The sequence below is a fragment of the Musca domestica genome, unplaced genomic scaffold (genome assembly GCF_030504385.1).
Source record: "Musca domestica strain aabys unplaced genomic scaffold, Musca_domestica.polishedcontigs.V.1.1 10, whole genome shotgun sequence".
NCBI lineage: Eukaryota > Metazoa > Arthropoda > Insecta > Diptera > Muscidae > Musca > Musca domestica.
The window spans coordinates 20348672-20358227 of NW_026712115.1; the positions used below are offsets into that span (position 1 = coordinate 20348672).

General features: G+C 33.2%; 1 long non-coding RNA gene across 1 annotated transcript; it reads left to right on the plus strand.

The window, feature by feature from the left end:
• The first annotated feature begins 442 nt into the window (after positions 1-442).
• LOC131803602 (uncharacterized) lies at positions 443-1120 on the plus strand. The gene is made up of 2 exons (XR_009342680.1): positions 443-727; positions 798-1120. It is a non-coding gene; the product is annotated as an uncharacterized LOC131803602 (long non-coding RNA).
• The last annotated feature ends 8436 nt before the right edge of the window (positions 1121-9556 follow it).

The following is a 9556-nucleotide window of genomic DNA, read 5'->3' on the forward strand; positions in this document are numbered from 1 at the left end:
TTTGTTTTTCAAGGGATCTCTCGATCTACATTCAATATTTTTCCCTATTCACTTTGTTCTTGAATCTGAGTTATATTTAAATATAAAGCCTGCACACGTGCTCGATACAATGAGAAAGTTTATGTAGGGTTGTCTATATAGTAATAATATAGTAATTTGAAGTATCAAGTTACATATCTAAAGTAAATACACAAATGTCAACAATGAAAACGTGTGTGATATATTTTTAAAAGTCTGTCTGTAAATTATGTTTGATGGCTTTATATGGAAGCAATGACTATTGGGTTATTGGGTGCATTTGCCCATGATTTATAGCAACACTAGTTTGTGTATGGTTGCAACTTAGGAATTTGCAAAGACTTTATGCTGAAGCCATTGTTGATGAATGTTCATATTAAATCGAAATAAGGGACCATTGCACATACATTCAATATTACTTACAGCCAGTTCCACGATATCGAAAGAACACGTTCGCACAACTTTTACACGACAAACAGCTGATTTCCGTTCCACTAAAATCTATCAGAACGAAAATTTGCACGAAAATCAAAGCGAACGAAAACGTAAGCATTTCAGTGTAATTTTGCGTTCCACTATCTTTTTTCTTTCGTACGCATGCGAACACAAATGTCAAAATCAGTCACTTGTGTGTTTGCTATCGTATAATAACAATTAAGGAAAATTGTTTTAACATAAACATTGCTTGATTGAAAATGGAAACAAAAATGTAAGTAAAAATAATAAATGCAATTTAATATGTGAACAACAAATATATATTTTTTTTTTCTCAATTCTAGCTCGAAAAAATCATCAACTACACAGCTGCGGGCACTAGTTGAGTAAATGGAGGAGAATCCTGTGTTCGCCAGATGAATGCCAATTTTTGGAAGCAGCAGAAGAAGTTTTAAATCGGGGCGGATTTGGGTAGTTCTGCAACCGGGCACCCACCTCTCTTCCATCATATCCAAAAGAGCCCGAAAACTTCCTTCGACACACGAAAGTTGGCCACAAACCTAGAAAAAATCATTTTTTATTATTTCAAAAATGTAAAAATACAATCATACTTACTGGTTGTTAGGTACTTCAAATAAATTCGAAGCATCTCTTAAATTCCTCCGTGGCACATTTCGAACCTCCTCCATAAAAAATAGGGCTACGGAAATATTCTTTTTTTTATTTTCTAAGAGCACAAATAGTTTGAACACAATCAATAGAAATTTTATTTTGTTTGTTTATTTACAATTTGTTTCTTTACAACTGAAATGCCAGTTGAGACAGAGCCACTGCTGCTTTTTCGCGTTTAAATTAGACATTTGACGCTTTTTTTGCTTTATTTCGCGATTAATTTTTCCAAAAAAATATTTTGCAACACTGAATCACGTAAGGCTATGCGAAAGAAAGAACGAAAGTTAGTGGAACGCATTCTTATACGAAAGTTAGTGAGTAGCCTTCGTTCGCACAAATTTTCTTTCGAGATCGTGGAACAGGCTGTTAGAGTAAGAATTGGAGGGTATTGAAGCATACGCGGGTGCTTGAGCGCTTGACTCATACCATCACTAATGTTTGAATTTATGTACGTATATTTGAATTTGATATGATGCTTTGATCCAACAAAAGGCAATTCTTGTTTTTACCAAAGCAAACGACAAATTTCCGCAGTATATTTGTGTGTACGTTGTTGATCTTTATATGAAATTCAATTATCACTTTCTTTTCAAATTTAGCTTGTTGTTTGAAAGGGATTTGTTTCGTATGAATGCAATTGCAACTGAATTTATGTAGCTATGAATGTGTGTTTGCGTTTGTATGTAATGTGCAAGGGAAAATGGTAGAGCTAATGTTGAAGGAGAAGGGTGAATAGTTAGATGAATAGATGAACTATTCAAATTTCTTGGCTAAACTCGTTTTTTTATATATTATCTATATGAAATTTGAAAGAAGTATAAATCATGCTGTTTGTTTAACTTCTTATATCTTTCGAATACTCAAATATGTAGTTTATTTTATAATTTTTCCAATTTTTATTATTTTCACGATCGAAATATATAGTTGCCTAGTTTCCAATGGTCATCTAATTTCTTTATTTATACTTATCAGTTATATATATTAATTAAAATCATCATCATCGTCAATCGTACAGTTTGCTGCTTCTGACAGCAATATATCGAAACCTGAGACCTCGCTACCTACTTCTTTATTTTCGTTAAAAATAGTTATGACAATATTGCAAAATAACAATCAGATGCAAAAAAATGCCCATTTATGTATTTCTTCCGTTCATTATAGATTACAAATAAGATGAAACATTTTTATGATGAAATAAAATATTGTGTCTTTATGTAACCATTTAATAACAAAGAACAGATAAATGTAGGTGAATATGTGTATACAGAAGAATACGCTAAGAAATTGGGGTGAACATGCACTGAATTCTCAAAATATCATGTCTGCCTTTCGTAGTTATTTAATTCTAGAAACTATTATATTTGTATAATTATAAACTCACTTACTTTTATTACATTGTATTGTATTAAATGCTCAATTCGTTCAAGTAATCGGTTAAGGTCCCGCCAATGTATAAGTAATCATGAGAATCCCAAAATATGTCACATTCCCACAGTTTGGTTACAAATATACAACGAAACACCACACGAGCTGCTATGCAAACATAATTGCCAACGTAATAGAACATTCAACTCTTCATGCTCACATACGAGTTGCCGATTCAACAGAAAAGGCAGAGAGATCGGCGGAACGGAAGCAGCGTAACGGCAAAACATGAACGACGCTGCAAAGCGATATGTGCTTAGTTGTTAAGGGTAGGTTTTAGTTATCAAATCACCATTAAGAAAACAATTGATTATAAACAAATGCTTAATGGTGTTTATTATAAAAATGAATAAATAAATAAGCAAGAAAAACATCAAAAGAAGGATCTTCAAAAGCAACGGACCTCGCTACCGACTGGTTTATTTTTGTTAGAAATAGTTTTGACAACATTGTGAAATGACAATCAGATGCAAAATATGCACATTTACAGTTATGCAATATATGATTCACTTCCAGAAGAGACCTATATTTTTTATTAGAAACTAGAACTAGACGTAGAACAAAAGTTTACTATTTTTATTTATTAATTAAAATAATGGCATTTATTCTAAGACGGACGAAGATATATATGGGAGCTATATCTAAATTTTGACCATTTTCTCCAATTTCAATAGGGTTCGTCCTTGGGCCAAACAAATGATTTGTGCAAAATTTCATCAGACGGACGGACGGACGGACGGACATGCATAAATCGACTCAGAATGTGATTCTATGCAGATCATCAAAAGGAACTATGGGTCTATCTCGTTTCCATTTGCCTGTTACAAACAAATGCACAAAGACATAATACCCTGACCACCTTGTGGTGTAGGGTATAATGATGATGAGTAGCATATTTTACGGTAGACCGAAAATCACAAAAATGGCTGTAAAGGATTTGGGAAAAGTATGTTGCCTCAAACAATAAGAAATATACTGCATAAATCGAATAACAATGGAAGAAGAGCTAGACATATACATCTATTCAGCAAGCGAAATCAAGAAGTTCTCAGACGAGAGCAAATTCAACTTTTTTGGTTCAAATGGCAGACCTTATGTATGGAGAAAGGCAAATGAAGCACTTATCAAAAATTTGAAACCTACAGTTTATCACGGTGGTGGGTCAGTAATGTTGTGGGGTTCATCTTCAGCCTCTGGACTTGGTGCATTGCATTTTATTGAGGGTATTATGGATCAGACCATGTACCTTAACATTTTAAAATAAAGTTTGCCACTCTGTTAGGAAAAGCTCGACCTGTCATGTCATGTTTTTTTGCGTTTTACATTGCTGACATAGCGTACTAATAAATTGTAAACAAAACATATTTTTTTGTAAATTTTGATTTTTTGAAGTTTTAAGAAAAATATTTTTTTTCTTTAGCTCTATGAGTTTCGCTTGTACTATACATCTATCTTCTCTTCATTATAGATTACAAATATAACAACAAATAATGAACAATATGGAAATCTTAATCAAAAAACAACACCGTTATTATATTCGTGTGTATTGTTGATTTCCATATGAAATTCAAGGTTTTTTTCCTAATAAAACTAGATATTTGTAATGTATAAATTTCTTATAAGTGCTATTACGATTGGGAGAATTTAGAGAAAAATGGGAAAAAGATCTAAAAAAATCAAGAAATCATGGACGACTTCACGTGGAAGCAATGACCATTGGTTTAATACGTTAAAGCAAAGACTATAGTTGAGGCACTTTGTTTTTCATATTGCCTATGCTTACATTAATTCAAGGGAGGGATCACTCGATCTACATTTAACATTTTCCCCATATACTTTGTTTTTGAATCTGAGTTATTGAATTTTTTTTCGAGGCATTTAATTATCAACGTAATCAACAATACGAATTCCTATTTTTATACCCTCCACCAAATTGTTTTAAATTTGGCCTTTGAAGTTCGTAATGAATAATACAGCCTAAGGCAGAAAATTGTCTATGCAGGTCCAGGTTTTCGTATAGGCCCCATATGTCAGTACCTCCCTATATTCGGTATTTTGACGATTTTAGGTACAATACTCACGGAAATTGTTTTAGATGTCGTATTTGAAGTTGGTAATAAAGCTATAGCCTGAGATAGAAAATTGTCTATGCAGGTTCATGTTTATTATTTCGTTTATTTCAAGTTTCGAATTTGAATATGGTAATGGCTTGTGACAAACAATGACTATGGATGTGCACGTCGTACATACCCTAATATAACGGTTATATTCGGTATTTCTAAGATGTTAACAGAATTTTTTGCTAATGTTATCTTTTTCGAAAATTTCCAAATTCGTTCTAAAATGGTGGAGGGTATACAAAGTTCGGCCTGGCCGAACTGACTGCTTTTTTACTTGTTTTCTACTATTTTTATACACTCCACCTTAGAAAGGACGGTATATTAACTTTGTCATTCCGATTGTAACATCCCTAAATATTCGTTGTAAACCCCATAAAGTATATATATTCATAATCATCATAAAATTCTAAGTCGATTTAACGATGTCCATCTATTGAAATCACGAAACAGCCCATATTATTTGACGTAGAGCGTCAAAATTTAGCATTGTGTCTAGAATGGTTGGTATTGAATATGAGATATACCGGTCCACGTTTTGGTATAGTCCCCATATAACCGTATCTCCCGATATTCGATATTTTGATGATTTTTGCCACTTTTTTCACGGTTTTGTCTGAAAATTGGTATTTAAAGGCCATAATGGGTCCTAGTTCGTGTGGCGAAATATAGTATGTATTGCTCCACGCTTTGGTATAGCCCCCATATAACGTTACCTCCCGATTTTTGGTATTTTGATGATCTTTGCCACATTCTTTTCAGGGATTTGTCTAAAAATTGGTATTTGCTGGTCATAATGGGTTCTGGCTGCGGTGGCGAAACAATGTATGTATAGGTCCAAGTTTTGGTATAGCCCCCATATAACGGTACCTCCAGATATTCGGTATTTTGATGATTTTTGTTACATTTCTTCCCGGATTTGTCTGAAAATTGGGATTTGCTGGTCATAATGGGTTCTGGCTGCGGTGGCGAAACAATGTATGTATAGGTCCAAGTTTTGATATAGCCCCCATATAACGCTTCCTCCCGATATTCGATATTTTAATGATATTTGTCACATTTTCCCACGTCTATGTCTAAAAATGTTCCTTTTCTTTACCCTAAGGTGGAGTGTATTAAAAGTTCGGCCCTACGTCTATGTCTAAAAATGTTCCTTTCCTTTACCCTAAGGTGGAGTGTATTAAAAGTTCGGCCCTGCCAATAAACTCAATGTTTATGTACTTGTTTACTACTACAGCGAATACCCTTGTTTTACATTGCGAATATTCTTTCCAATTTCATCAACACTTGAAATGAGGAATAAAGCAAAAAAAAGAGGAGAAGAAAAGATATCATAAAAGTGTTACATTTGTATTTTCCTGATGAAAAAATTCTCTTGCAAAACAGAAAGGAGATTTCAAGGAAATGTAAGTATTTATAATTAATTATACACAAAATTTAAAATTTAAATTAAATTTAGTTAAATGGTATATCTGGTATAGTACACTGCGATGCAAAAAGTAATCTTAAAATTGCTTGTTGATAAGGAATTTCGGACATTTCTTTGATTTCAACGGCTGTTTTGGGAGACATATCTTTCGAAAGTTCAACATTCACATCAATTGGTGTCGACACAGGATTACAGTTTTCCATAGGTTTTCAGGTTTTCCAATATCTTCCTTTAACTCACCTTGCAGAAAAGCTGTGACTGCATCCATTTGTTCTATCTGCAGATCATATTTTGCTGCTAGGGCCGTAAGAAAGCGAATTGAAGTATACCTTACGACAGGTGAATATGTTTCATCGTAATCAATTCCCTCTTTTGTGTGTAGCACCTCGCTACTAATCTGGTCTTATATCGGATATTGTTACCTGGTTCCTTTTTCTTTTTGAATACCCATTTGGTTTTAATTACATTCACTCCATGCGGCTTTTCTATAGGATTTCAAGTATGGTTGTCTTCCAGGGACTTTATTTCGCTTTTCATAGCTTCAACCCACTTTAACTTATCCGGACTATTCATGGTCTCTTCTAGGCTTATTGGTTCGTCTGTGCTATTCCCTTGTTTAACAGTTAGAGCTTTCTTCTTTGCTGCAATTCTTTCACTTCGGCATGGGGCGGATGCATCATTCGTGTTATCTACACAATCAGTTGGAGCAGAAAAAACACGTCGATCGCATTGAACTCCTCCAGAATCTCCCACTTCATGTGCATCTTCTGCTACTGATGAACATGACTCAAACTCGCCTTGACTTTCAGGGATATTTCCATCATGTTCCCCCACTTGGATCGTGTAGAGCAGAACTCCACAGTTATTGTCCATTTTATCATCTTTTCGGCATATAAAAACTTGTCTTCGAATCAAACTGTAGACACGGTATCCTTTTGAAGTATATGAACAACCGACAAATACACACTTTTCCGATTTACAATCAAGTTTACGTCGCTTTTGTTTAGGAACATGACACATAGCCGTACATTCAAATATTTGAAATACCTTACTTTAGGCTTGTGTCCAGACCACATTTTTTCCGGAGTCTTCTTCAACATTTTATGTGGTGATCTATTTATGACACAGCTTCGGCCCAGAAAAATTTCGGCATAGATGCATCACATAACATTGCCCGACCTTTTTCCATCAAATTTCGGTTCATTCTCTCAGCAAGACCGTTTTTGCACTTCAGTTTTATATTCCAGAAAACAATCCACAACTTCATCTTTGTTTTTCATGAAGTATATTCTAACCCTACGAATATAATCATCCACAAAAGTTACAAAGTAAAGATTTCCCCCTACTGACTTTGGACAAATTCGCTGAATTCGCCATATTTATAAAATGAATACCCTTAGTTTAAGAATTGAACTACTGAATTATTGTGAATTTTATCAAAACAAATTGTACTAGGTTAAGTAAAATGAATTGTACCCGTAGTTTAAGTACTCTCGTTAAGTTAATCTCTTTTTAACGAATCTACTCTAAAGCGCCGCTTACCCAGTCAAATGACACTTATCATTAAGTCACTCTTGTAACTGACTCGCACTGGTAAGCATCTCATCTCTCTCTCAATAAACCAATAGTAGTTTTACGTTTTGTAACGTTTCTAAGAAAATTACTAACTGGTTTTATTTTCTCTTTCTTATTTTCGCTAATTATTCCTCATTGGCTATGAGGAATAATTCATCAAGCTAAAATCTATCATACAGTCCACTCAGCACTGTTGGGATATCGCGTGCATTATTTATCGCTCTCTGCTTATTTACCTACAGCGGAATCCCAGCAACACAAACCCATAAGCAACTACAGCATTTTTTCATGGTCCTTTCTCTGCCGTTAAATAAAAAAAACATCAGCAAAGCAGCATCTAATATGAGGTAACATCACAAAACTCTATAGTTACTCTATTTGCCATCGAGTCGGTAAGTGCGTTTTTTGCAATTCAATATATAGAAAAGTGAATATTAGCAAAGTGTGTGTGTGTGTGCAAAACTAAAAGAAGAAATCCCAACCAAGATCTCTAAAAATTACACAAACAACAAAAACGACCGAAAAAAAGCAAAGCCCAAAGTGAGAAAAGTGTCTGGTATAAAACAACAACAACTTCATCTCTGTGCTGTATGTTGGTGACAAAAAAAAATTGAATAAAGTGCCAAAAGAGAAAACACTCAAAAAAAAAAAAAAAAAAAAAAAAAAATTTGTGTTAAACGTATTTTTTTCGTGGAGGAAAAAATAGTATGTATATATGTACAAAAAAAAAGGTGAAAATAAATAGATCCCGTTGGAAAATATTGCAAGGTATATAGTTTTGCTGTCAATGATCACCGTTACACACATCCATATATTTGCATTATCGAAGCATATACATAAAATACATTAACAAACAGCACAAAGTTAAAAAAAAATCACTTTGCCATATACCAGCATACACGGTAATAAATAATACATTATATTAAATACATATTGGCACATCTCACAACAAAAAAATTATATCACCGTCATTTAGTGGCACTATCATTATTTTTTGGGTGTACACATTTCTCACAGCAAGAATAACAGAAATATTTATAATAACAATATCATCATTACAACAAGCACCACACACATCTCTCAAGTAAACGAAAATATATACAAACACACACAGCGTACATTGTTCAAACCACGGTTAGCCAGTGGGGAGAATATAACACAAAGAAGAAACGAAAAGAATAATAACAATAACACGGCATATGAACCGCTCACTATACACTCGAGAAAAAATATTAGTTCATCATTTATAGGGTATAGACCCAAAGAAAAAAATTAGTAATTTTAACAAAAATAATGAAAAATTCTAATGAAATTAATATACTAACACAATATTGATTACACACTCATCTCATATATATCCAACTAAATATAAATATTTTTTTCAGCAAAAAAAAAAAAATATACATATATAATAAAGAGTTAGTGCTAAAAGAATGTGCCAGTGACGAAAAAATTAATAATAATAATTTGAATTATAATTGCGGTACTTTTATAGAAATTAAATTCGTTTTGGAAAAAAAATCAAATTGGTATCAAACCTGTGACTTATATTGGAAAAAATTTCGCGTCTCAGTTGTGCCATTCTTATAGCTACGGTGCTCGTCTCAATTAATATTTTGAATTAAAAAAAAAAAAGATTTTTCTGTGGAAATACGCTCACATGATTGAGTGCTATTTTATTACATTTATTGAAATTTTGATTGCGCAATTAATTGAAATTCAGTCGCTTATTCTATTGAATTAAATTCTCATCGGATTTTAACTAGCTTGCTTTCTCGTGAATTACGGTTTGGTAGTCACCCGAAAAAAAAACTACAATCGTTTCTTTTAATTGGTTCAGTAGTCACCCACTAAAACTACAATTACATGAAAGCATTTTGAAATT